Source organism: Falco punctatus (assembly GCF_963210335.1).
Source record: "Falco punctatus genome assembly, chromosome: 8".
NCBI classification, from domain to species: Eukaryota; Metazoa; Chordata; class Aves; order Falconiformes; family Falconidae; genus Falco; species Falco punctatus.
In genome coordinates, this window is record NC_137588.1 from 26,705,131 (window position 1) to 26,717,646 (window position 12,516).

Sequence of the window (12,516 nt, forward strand, 5' to 3'; positions counted from 1 at the left end):
ACAAGTTCTCCCCATGCTTTGGACCCAGCCCAACAGTCGGATTCTTCCTCAGAACATTTGGTCCAGAATTTGGGGCAAAAAATGAGTGTTCATAATGTCTTTATGGATGACCTTTCACTGTTACAGGCTACAGTGACTCTTTATTGGCAGTCTCTGAACCAAGATTTGGCTGTATTATTACTCGCCTCCTTGCAAAACTTGCTGTCGCCTAAAGTGTTTGGCAGAAGATATGAAAGATACTTTACAAAATAAAGCAGGAGGGGGTTCCCACTGCTACTAGAGCGAGGTTGTTGCTAGTTCAGCATTAGCTTTTGTAATGTGCTTTACATGAGGTCTGTTACCATTCTGGCAACACCTCCAGGCCTGACTTTTCTCTTTTGTCCTCATGTGGATCCGGGATAGGGGTTCCTCAGGGAAAGATTCTCACACTTTCCAGCAGAAAAGCTTCCTCCATGCTGTGACCCCTCTTTCCTCTGGATATTTTAGGGCTCAGTCCCAAGTAAGCCTGTACTCCCAAGTTTGGTAACCCGTGTTGCATGGACATCCTGATGACCTGAAACTGTCTTCTCTCTGTGCTGTTGCTGAATTACCCCATTGGACCATGACTCTGATATTCACTGCATTTGTTCAGGGCACTTTTGTACTGTTTTTACAGTACAAAGAGAAAGACACTGAATGTGGGAGTATGAACCACGGCCTCCCGTGGGATGTGGATGAATGCACATAAGGCTCAGGCTGTGATAGAGCATGGAGGTATTCATCATATCTAAAAGCACAAAGGGAGGGTGCTAACATGCAGGTACTTCAACAGATTAACTAAAACTTCTATCTTCAGAACCTTTCCTGAAGGCCAGCTTTGTGCTTAAAAAGCAGGACCTGGATTAAAGATTTTAAGGTACTGATTTTTGGTTTACATCTGGCTTTCAGTCTTTGAAATCTCACACTATCTTGTCCCTCCACCTGTAATATTTGACAATACCAACAGGTACATTGATTTAGCCCTGACAGATCATCAAAAGCCTGTCTCTTTTGTATCACCAGCCAGTACCTCTCACAAGAATTTCTTAAATACAGTCCAAACATTTCTGTTAGGCCAGCTGTTTCAGATGTTAAAAACATTGGGCGCTCTAGGAAGAAACCACAACCCAAAAGTTTGTCCACAGTGTTGGGCTTTGTGATAGCAGTGAGCAAATGAAGTGGGCTATGAAATAATGACTCTGCTTCAGTCGTACACCTCATGCCAAAAAGGCAAAACCCTTCTAAGCCTCTGACAGTAGAAATTAGGGAAAAGCTACCCTCATTTGTTCCATGTTTGGGCATTGCTGCAACCTTAAGCAAAGATTTACCACTTGCCACTTTCCTTTTCCTCTCCAGTTCCTTGCTCTGCAGCCAAGGATCAAACTCCATATCCCAGGGCGGCAAGTTCCCATATGTTTCCCTATCAAAATCTTTCTGGCACCAGCACAAGCTTTGTGGCATTGGTACAAACCTCCTAGAACCAGCACAAAGCAACAAAGAACTCCCGGCCCAGCCCACCACAGACAATGCAATCCCTTCCACTCCTAAAAAAAGCTTAACTTCTTCTGAACTTCTCTCAGCTCCTTGTCATTTGCTGTCCAAGTTTTGAACTGGAAACTGAGGTCAGGGACTGCCTTAAGCATTGTGTCTTTTAGATCATACTGCACATGTTTAACAAATACCAATAAAAATCAGCAACCTAATTAATTAAGCAGCCCTGATCCCTTTGGGCATAAGGGCACTAGAAAACTGCACTTTCTGTTTGGTTCAGGAACACGATGCAATAAATATTTTTAAACCTCTCCAAAGATTTTTTATTATTATCATTAAATTGAATGGTTTAAGGTTTTGTCTGTTTCAGACTTCTACAGTTTTGTTAGGTATGCACAGGATAGAATATGAATGGCTTGTACATTCACCCAGACAGATTGTTGACTTATGTCACCAAGTTCCTCAAGCTTATAAATAGCATCTCCATACTACTCTATTGTATATTGCCTTACTGTTATTATGCCACAAGCTTGGACAGCTGGAGGCATGTACACCATCATTTACACTACTGCCTGTCTCCCACCTGCTCAGATGTACAGCATCTTTGGGATCTAGGCTGGTCCCAAATCAACCCAGGACCATGTCCAGGAATCATGACATTATGTGTACCTTCTGTTGTAAAGCCTCTGTCGTGAGGAGGAGTTAACATCTGATGAGCTGAGACTCCTCCAAAGCCTTGGGCACATATTTCTCAGCAGTCTTTGTGCACCTGCTCTCTGAGGATCTTATGGCATTAAATGCATCAAGCTGCTCAACACCTGTTTTGACACAAGTCAGCAAGTAAAGTCATGTCTTTCAAGTAAGGAGGATGAACAAATGAAGGAGTTCACACACAGTCATTTTGCATAGATGTCAGATCTTCAGCACCTGGTACTGATTCAAAAGCTATTGTTCTTACAATGCCCCCTTTTTGCCCCATGTCCACCCAACACTTCTGGTTAACTTTCTGGACTCAACCTACCTATGATCAGAAAGCTCTGAATGTAAGAACTAGTTGGTAGGTAGTACCTTCTTCCCTGAAGGTTTCTAATGATGGCTTTCAGGACATTTTCCAAGTCTCACCCTCACATGGGCCAAGTCCCTCACAAATGGCTTGTAACTGCTTTTACCATTTTCTTCTCCACAGAGATCAGTTGGGTGAGGCATTGAAACCAGGTGATAAAAGGAAACAAACAGATTAAAGGTTTTGTGATGGCAGATAGATCACATCTTTTCTGAAGTTCTCTCAGCTACGATGACATCAGATGTTCTTGTTTGTACAAATGAGGTTTTTGAGCAGTCTTTGCAGAAACGCTATGGATTGTACGAGCTCCGGAGAAATCTGTGATACCCCAGATGGATTCTGCTGTGTGGAAAAGGTATTTGTAGTGCCTGCCTCCACACTTTTGGAACAGCAGAAGAAAATACTATCCATTCTGATATTGTTAAACTGCCTCAAAATCGGACCCTTAAGACTAAACTGGAAAGACCTTTCTCTCACTTTTCCTGATCTGGACTTTGGGGAAAAAAATGACAGGAGGTTTCTAAGCAACCTGCCTCCAATTCTCCATGGGATCCAGTGCATTTTGGGGTGGAATTCTTTGGATTATTTAGTTCTGTACCTTGCCAGTCTCTCTCTCAGCTGCAAAAAAAGTCTGTAAAAGCTACTGCTTCTTTACCTTCAGGCCAAGTCTTGAAGTGTTAAAGCACAACTCCTAGTAACATGGATTACAATAAAATCTGACTTTCTTTAGTTCACTTTCACTGCTAGTTTATAATGCTGGGACCCAAAAGGTTGTTTTGCAAACTTAAAGAGGACCAAGTGTCCAGTAAACTTTAATACCATGTGAAATTTGAAAGTCTTAACAGCAGAGGCTTAGTAGTAGTGTCCCACAGTGCTTGGGCATTTAATGAGTTGCATTTTATGAGTCTGTTTTTCTTGGGGGCAATAAAAGGATATATGAAAGGGTCAAAGTTAGGCAACTGTAGTACAATGTATCTTGCCAGGGTTACATACAACGTATCTAGCACTTTCCCAAGGGAAGGACGGATTAGGTCTGCAGCCGTGGTATTCTGGGTGATTTTAAAAGGCTTTCAAATAAAAGAGGGTACTGTAGACCTTTTTTTGTGAACTGGAGGTGGAGGGGAAAGCGAGACAGACATTGGCAGGCATCTGCAACCTGTATGGTTCAACGCACAAATGCAATCCCAAAGCAAGTTGCAAGCGCCTGGCTCTAGTGATGTGTTCCTCACTCTTTTTATCTCGTGACTTTTGGTTTACATTTTTTTCCCATTAAGGGTAAATGTGTGACATGAGATCAAAACTTGTATAGCTGTTCTCTAGGCTGCCGTATGAACTTCCAGTTAGCTAATTATTATCTGTTATTAGTATTGTTGCAGTTATCACAGAGGTATCTCTGCTCTGGAGAGCTCATCTATAGACAGCTGAAGCAGCAGTGTCCCAGGAATCCCAGGCAGGTGGCTGGTTTCTTAAGTCAGTTTGGATCAGTTCCTAATGAAACTAAATTCCTACAGATTTCATTCTCTTCATATCTATGAACTCTCACCTCAAAGCATTCTTGATACTGCATTTCCTCAGAAAGATGTTTCCAAAATGTATTTGAAAGATAAAGATAAGGAACATGACAACAGCTGGTGGAAAACAACATCTTCCTTATGTACCTCTCGCCTGTGGGATATACTTCTGTAATACCTGAGAGGATTTTGATCCCTTTCTGCTGTCCTTCACTTTTGGGAAGGGGGAAGCTCACTATTTTGTGTATTATTAATTAAATCCAATGTGCTTTCAATGTTTTTTGTTTATTATTAAAAGTGAAACTCCTGGAAATAACTGGAACATGGAGGTATGGCAAGGCATGCAAAACGCAACTAAGGACACTCACCCCAGACACCCTTTGCCTCCTGTCAGCATCTCATACCTTTTGCACAGCCACATATTGAAACGTGTATCTGGGTCCATATATTACCTGTGCTTTCGCCCTCCCCAATGTCTTCAGACATGCACTAAATAAACATCATTACAACACTGAGCTTACTGACTACTGACTCTTGGCAGTGGCCTCATGGGCTCGTGGGTCATGAAGAACTGGCAGAACAGAGTAGCTAGGTTTGAGCAGTGGCCCTTTGCTCTTTGGGGAATACCCCTCACCACTCTTGACCTCCGCTGTGCCTTGTTGAGCAGCAGATGCTACGAGAGTGCCTCCCAGCTACCAGTGGGTGGGTGATGACTAACTGGGACATGTCCCTTTTTCCAGGACCAGCCCCTCCTTGCCAGTGACGAACCCGCTGTGCTGGGGCTGCTGCCCCCAGTGTTCCCTGCCTCTCCAGCTGGAAGCAGCTGGGCTTTGCCAAACCCCAGATTCATGCGGTTTGGCACCCTCTGTTCATCAAGAACAGGAGCTCCATCCAACACATACTGCTGCATACAAGTCAAGCAACAGCCACGATGAGGACGGGGCCAGAAGCTAGCCCACAAGCTCCTCTTTAAGCTTCAGGAGGTGGGTTAGTAGCCACAGGGACAGGGTGACGGGAATGCCGTGTGCTAGGAGCAATAATGAGCCAAGCATTTGCCTAAAAAGGAAGGGAGGCAGAGGGAGTTTTACAAGCTGCAAGGGAGGTAAGGAAGAGGCCAATAGAACAAATATGATGTATTTTAAATAGTCATTTCTCCCAAAATATGTCCCCTCCCCTTCCCTTGTGTGTAGCCCTGGTTTTCAAGGCTGGAATGATAACCCTGGTGTCTGCTATTAAGAAGACAGTGCACGGGTTTTTCTTCATCCCTCAGCATGACCCAGAGGCAAGCATGCATGGGAACACAGAAGAAGAAGTCTGGGGGGGACAGACGGCTGCCTGAGCTGTCCTTTTGAGCCACTTTTGCCAAGATGTGGTGCAACAACTTATTTTTCTTGTCATTGCTACCATCCATTACAAGAAGCCTGCTTATGTTCATTAAACATCTTCTGTGCAGCCTAAGGATGCAAGAGAGGGTAACATCGGGTGGGGGTTGGTCCCCAGGGATTTAGCCACAGCATGGCCTCAGCAGCTTCCAGGGATACTGCAGCCCTTCTGGGAAACATAAACCCCCCCAAACGCCCATGCAGTGGAGGCTGGGGTGGGAAGGGCTGGCGTCAAGGGAAGGAGGTAGGGGTGGGAAGAAATGATTTGCAGGACTCACACACCCCAAGCAAGCTGAGGCTTTCTCAGCAGCAGAAAAAGCCAGCTTTCACCTCCACCCCAGCCCAGTGAGGCTACGGGAAGCACAGCCAGCTTGTTTCCTGTAAACAAGCTGCTGTTCCCAAAGCTGTGGCTGTAAGACAAGCCACTGAAACACAAGCAAGTCCATGACTGGGACAGGTGCCACTGTTGGTGATGGGCTGAAAGGCTTCACTTATCCCCAACCTTTGCCAGTGCCCTCCTTCTCCCATGCTTTCTTCCTCTTTGCCTTCCGCTTTAGCTGTCTTGTCCTTTCTTTTCCCTTCCCACCTACCTCCTTCTCAGGTCTTGGCACAAGAGGGACCTTTGCAGCTGCAATGTAATGGTAAATTCACAGGCTGCCCCTGGCCAATGTTCAGAACCTCTGTGATGTGATAGCTAAACCTGAATTGGCCTTTTCCTAGCACCTCTCCATTTTTGGGAACAGGGCAGAGGGTTATGTGGCTGTACATATTTCACCCCAGGCTGAAACTTGGCAGATAAACTGTCTTCTGAGGAATACTTTTAAAAAGGAGATAACATAGCATTACGCAGGACCAGACAAGCCCTCCTGCCCATCCATCTCTTCTCTATGTTCTCCTTGCTTACAATGAACATAGGCTATGTCCCTGGAGGAAGGGAGGGGTCATGCCAAAGTCATGGTAATGAACCATCTCGTCCCACATCATGCTCCTAACTAGGTAGCAACAAGTGATTTCGGACCACTAGCCAGTGTCAGCTCCTAAAATTTCCTCATGAAAGGCCATCCCACCTTCTGATCTCAATCTCAGCTGAAAAGATGAACCAGGTGATATGGCCTTTGACAGCAGCCCACAGTTTAGGCATTACTGCTTTAAAGGACCAGTATGTTGTCAATTTCTGTTATAGATGGTGTTTTCCTTAAAATCTCAGCTCTTGGACTCCTCAATATTAACAGACAATCTCTGTTTTATTTTTTTTATAAATTGGGCACGCACACAGACATCAGGATTTTTGTCAAAAGCCAGATAATGTAAGCAAAGATGATTCAAATTTCAAAGTGCAGGCAAACATATCTTGAATAGGCTCATTTAAAAAACTGTGTTTCTTTTTCTGTCAAATCATGTGATTTTTGCTGGTCTGCCTCATGGCAATTAATCACTTATTACTTGACAACATTAGGGAGATGATGAACTGGCAGGAATCCTGGTGAATTCACCAAAAGAAAGACATAGACCCTCTGTATCTCACCAATATATAAATTCATGATACCTGGTGCCATTGCATCCTGTAACTGCACAATGCTAGACAAGGTGTTTGAAGCCAGTCAATGTCAGGGTTTAGGAAGAAGTAAAATAGGTTCATTGCCTGAGCAGGTAGAAATTTTCTATCAGTTAAAATTCACTGATTAATACATTTTAACCTTGTTCTATACATACACGGGTGGTAAAGAGGAGGCAGGTCTTCCTTTCTTGCTTAGAAACCAGAACATAGGTGAGAAATAAATACACACACACACAAAATCTGATCAACTACATAGGATTGATTGCGTTGATTCTATTGATTACAACTCATAATTTTTTGTAAATCTAAATCCTGCTTTTGGATGTCAGTGGTTAGCAATTTCTGAATGCTGTTTTCTCTCCCTGAACTAGGTGGATGTCCAAGGTCATGAAGAAACATACGCCATCTCCAGAGCCCCTGGGTTCATACTGCCCTTCCCCGGCCTCTGTGTTCCCTATTTTCTGTTGCTAAGCAGAATTAAGAAGGGCTTTGTCACCATGGCAATGCAGTGTTGTACCTGTTTCAGAAAATGTATAAGCACCTTACAACTAAACCTTTCCAAGTCAAAGCCTGCCATGATATCCTTAGTTTGCTCCCCTTGATGACAGATATTAGGTGTGAAAGACATTTCAATATGACTGGGGTAGAAAAAAGCTGATCACAGCATGGCCAAAAGGCCCTCCTTGGAGCAAACTGAGTAGTGGTCAGTGAGGAGCAACAAAACACACCCTGACTCAGAAGAGGCCAAGAAACCCAACCCTTAGGTGTGTGTGGATCACTGCAAGGTGCACTCATTTGAAGATCAGGCCTGAAACCATCAGAGGTGGAAAGTGCAGCCTTGAAAAATGAGGTCAGTGGGAAAATCCAAAGGTGCAGAGCACCAGCCTGCAGCCTGTTGTCAGGGGCTGATGACACCCAAGAGTGTGCAAAACTTTCCCTGAGACCTGTGGATCATCACTCCTAGAAAGGAAACAGCAAGGAAAGAGAAACAGAAACACTCGGAAGCCTTCAGAAAACATCCTAAGTAAAAAACGGTGAGGGGTTCAATTCTTGCTCTACTTGAGTAAAAAGTATAGCCAGGCTGGGTTTCTCCCGCATCCTAACCCATTCTACTTTTGCTTCAGAAGGACCTCTAAGAGAAAGCTATTTCCTTCCTTCCTATCTTACCACCTAGCATGGATTTGTGGCCTTCCCTCAACGCTGGCTGACCTTTGTTTGAGAGGATGCCTCTTATCCAGTGCCTTGGAGGTCCTCCAGTTAGCTTTTCGCTTTGCCATTCAGCAGGGATTCCACAGGATTCCACAGTTTGATCTGCCACCTGCACTGAACACAGTAAATTGTGACTGTCCCTCAGTGTGTTTTCTTCTAGTGAGGAAACTGGGACTTACTGTCCCAGAGGATTTCAGGGCTTTCACTGAATTAAGAACTCAGCATCTTACATATGTGTGTCTGCAAAGCTACATTTACTTCATACTCACCTGGAATATCAGGCTGCTATACTGCCTGCCCCTCTGGAATTTTACCTATAGTAATGGTGAAGTTTTATGGTTGGTTTTTTTTTTTTTTTTTTTCTCTGCTATCCCTAAGAGGAGATGTCCCTTTACAGGAAGGATGACAATTGTATTTGTTTGTTTGTTCGTTTTCATTTTGAATGCCACAGTCCACTACTGGAAATTTGGGATGGTAAAATAACACTCCCTATACTCATGTACTGCAAATCCAAAACCAAAACCAAGAACTGGGCAAACTCCAGATGTGATATGGCCCTCTGAGACTAAAAATAAACAGCCAGAGAGTTGGCTGAAAGAAGAAGCCCTCCCTCCTGCCTTGCATCCATGAGTTGCTAAGCCAGATGGTGCTGGCTTAATACATAGAAGCTGCTGAGTCTCAAACCAGTACTGTCAAGGCGGGATGTTGAAGAGGAGGGACAAAGTCTATTTGTGTGCTGCTTTTCAAAGTATTTTGAGTTCCTTTCATACCTGTGCTGCTTTTTTCCATGAGACAGAGCAGATCCCCTTTGCAGGATGCTCTACAGCTAGCTAGCACATAATGAAAATTGTTACCAGCTCTGCAGCAGCTCAGTATAAACTAATCTCATAAATGAATAATTCAAACTCATCCCAACAACAGCTCTAAAAAAGCACTACAAAGTAGTCTCTGTCACTCTTTGTGAATCTCTGAAATGCAATCAAGAGCATCATGAGAGCTGTAACGTACAGGTCATGAGAAAACGCGTGTCTGGATCATTACAGTTAAAACCCTGAGTAAGAACTGAAAGATTTGGCTTTTGAAAGGCATATGGGCTCTGGTTTGGAATGGCTTCATCTTTAAATAAGAATTGCCCATGTCTGGCAGTATGTAGAAATATACTGTTCTGACTCAGGAGACAGGCAAAATAGCAGGAAATGAGTCTGTTTGAAAATTAGACCATAAATTTAGATATAGCTGTTCTGATCCTGGCATGATTTGTTATGAGTAAATCAGTACATTTTTGGCAGAGATCATAAAACCCAAAAAAAAAGAAAGAAAGAAAAAAAAAAAAAAGGAAAAGAAAAAGGAGAGAAAGGGAGAGAAGAGCAGAACAGAGTTTTAAGAGGAAACTAAACAGAGAAGAGAGGTGCCAGTTTGTGTTAACTGTATCATAGATTTCAAGTCACTAGTGCTCCAGCCTATTGACAGCTGCCTTCCGATGTATTCGGCACCACCAGGTGGAAGGGGCTCGGCACAGAGACTCTAGAGACTTGAATCCTGGTTTTGCATCTGACTCAGACTTGCCACTGTCTCTCCAGCTGTCCCTGCCCTTGGCACTTCTCCTACCTTTCCTCTATTTAAAGGGCAATATCGGGACAATTTGGGGAAAGGACCAGAGCTACCTCAAAGACCAGAAAGCTGCATGTCCAGAACAGGCTATGCCTCTGCTGCTGAAGCTTGAGAAGGCAATGCCTGGTGCAAACACAGAAGTGGAAAGGTTTGAAGCAGAGCCTGAAGGCCATCACAACCTGGAAAAGGGGTCAGGAGCCTAAAGGGTGGAGAGCAGGCATAGGCTTCATGTGTGCATGGGCAACCAGGTGTTAAGCATCTGTAACTATGTGTCTAACACCCTAACTAGCCATAGGCAAATCCCAGTAGCAAAGGAATATGGGGATCCAGACTAAACATTGCCAAAGGTATAGCACGGCACTGCTCTGCTCACTTGGGTCCCATCACTGAAGTCCCCCTCTTCAACTGCCCAGTTAAGTTTTAGCAGGAAACAACACTGTGGCAGGTCAGCACAGTGCAGGTATGTTATGACAGCTGGCGAGGAACTTCCTGAGAGAGTTCCTTTTTTGCTGGATGTAGCTGGACAGGCTGGGATGAGGGAGTCCCCATTTATAGTCTCTGCATCCCCAGGCTGAATCCCACACAGGAAAGCAAAGGACCGCTTAAAAAAATGTCCCAGATGTGGGAGGGGACTTGGCAGAGTAAATGTTTCCAAAGGTCAGATTCCAGAAATCTGGTTAAAGTGAAGTCCTGGAAAAATATCCAGGTCTGCTGATCTGCATCATGAAAAGGTGGCTTGTGTCACCCAGAGGGGTGGGGAAGGCAAAGGAAGAGCCTAGAACATGATTCACTTGGCATTATCCTCGTTTCCTCCGTTGTAGCCTCACTAAAACCTGTGCAGCAGGCAGGGCTGTGTGCCTATCTCCGGTACTCTGTCATGAGTGCTTTTCAGGAGCAGCACCCTTCCTGGCCTGCTGCAGTGTAGCTTGCACTGGGAGATGGTGGAACTGTCCTGATTCACAGCAAAGAAAAATCTAGCCCCACTCAGAGTCCAGTTTCTAAGAAATGACTTGCAAAGAAAAGTAAAGAACCAGCAAAACCAGTGGGAGAATCTAGCTAGATGGAATACTATTTCCTCCCTTTGTATTTAGTGAAAGTACTGGTTTTAGACTGTGCAAACAGAACATTCTAGCAGCTACATGCAGATAGGTCCTTGCTTCTGCGTTCTTTGTGCCTACCAGCACAGTCCCATGTCACTCTTTGGCTCTGTAGAAAAAGCCTGAAACCCCAAGTTAGACCCACACAAAGTGACTGTCTCATACCTAGATTGCCTTTAGACATCTACATCTTTGTAATGCAAATAGTACCAAGTGAGCAATATTTGTAACACAAGCATTTGTAAGGCAACGACCAAGAATTATGGCAGCAGAAAGAGCTTCACAATACTATTGTATAAAGAAGCAAAGTGTTTTACCCTCATAGAGAGCATGTCTTTCCTCATTGATGGTCACGTCATACCCATCTTAAGTAGACCCAGCAATACTAGAGAAAAATAGGGAAAGAACATAACATCAGAGCTGAGGTCAACATCTGGATGGACTTAAGCTTCACAACGGAATTCACTGACTCATTGGCACATGTGAGGACTGTCATCTCTGCAACATTTAGTCTTTAATCATGAGAGCCCATTGGAGTAAGGCTTGGCTTTCAGGAATATTAATGGAGTAATAATGCTATGAAAAGTGAGGAAAAAAAAAGGCAAGAAACTTCACAGTTCCAAAAAACACCAGTATGACTCGCTCCCTACACACACACATATACACTCACAAGGACAGAATAGCCAAAAGACTGACACTGAAGACTAGCTAGGAATGGGATAGGAGTGCCATCTGTGCTCTGACCCTACCTGACCTTCAGGGGCTCCACCAGTGGTGCAAAATGTTTGTGGAGTGATTGTGGTCTCCCTGTGACCTCAGAGGGGCGTAACATGGACTCTCCCAACAGGATATCCACACCAGCATGTCCTCCTGCTCTGGGACAGTGGTCCCCAATCCGGGGAGAGGGAAGGAAGAGGAAATAGAGTAAGAGACGACAGGCAGGGCTTTCCTGTTGCAATTGTTTGGAAGAATACGGGCCACAGTATCACTTCTGGACAAAATGTGCCTTGAATGAGTTGCTGTGGGCACAATGACTTCGCTCACACACCCAGCACACCCCTCTCCTGCCTCATCAGAGAAGCCCCACAAGCAACTGAAAGCAACAGCTTGCAGATCCATGCCAAGACATGCATGTTCACTCACCTGGGCCACATCCTTGGAGACCTTTGTTGGCGTATGGAGCCTCACAGATGCAGAGAAACAGCTCAGAGCCGGTGCTCAGTCCCATGCATCTGAGCCCACAGTCCTGCCCTGCAGATTATGAATGAACTTCTGAACGTCTTGAGGCTGATAGATCACAGGTGACAACGGGAAGTGACAGGGAACTTATTTGCTCAAAACTACTCAGTTGCTGTTCTCTGTTATTTAAACTAGTGTTTTATTAGGTCAACTCTTTGTGATCAGAAGGATTTGGAAATGCCTGCTTTGACTATCCTATTGCAGTGGCCTCATGATTCACAAGGCCACAAATTGTATTCCTCAGAAAGCTAAGGAATTTCTAGCGATGGTTCCTGTGAAGCAGAGAGGACAACAGCTGCTCAGGTATCCCTTGCTCTACATGGGAAAGGCATGAGTA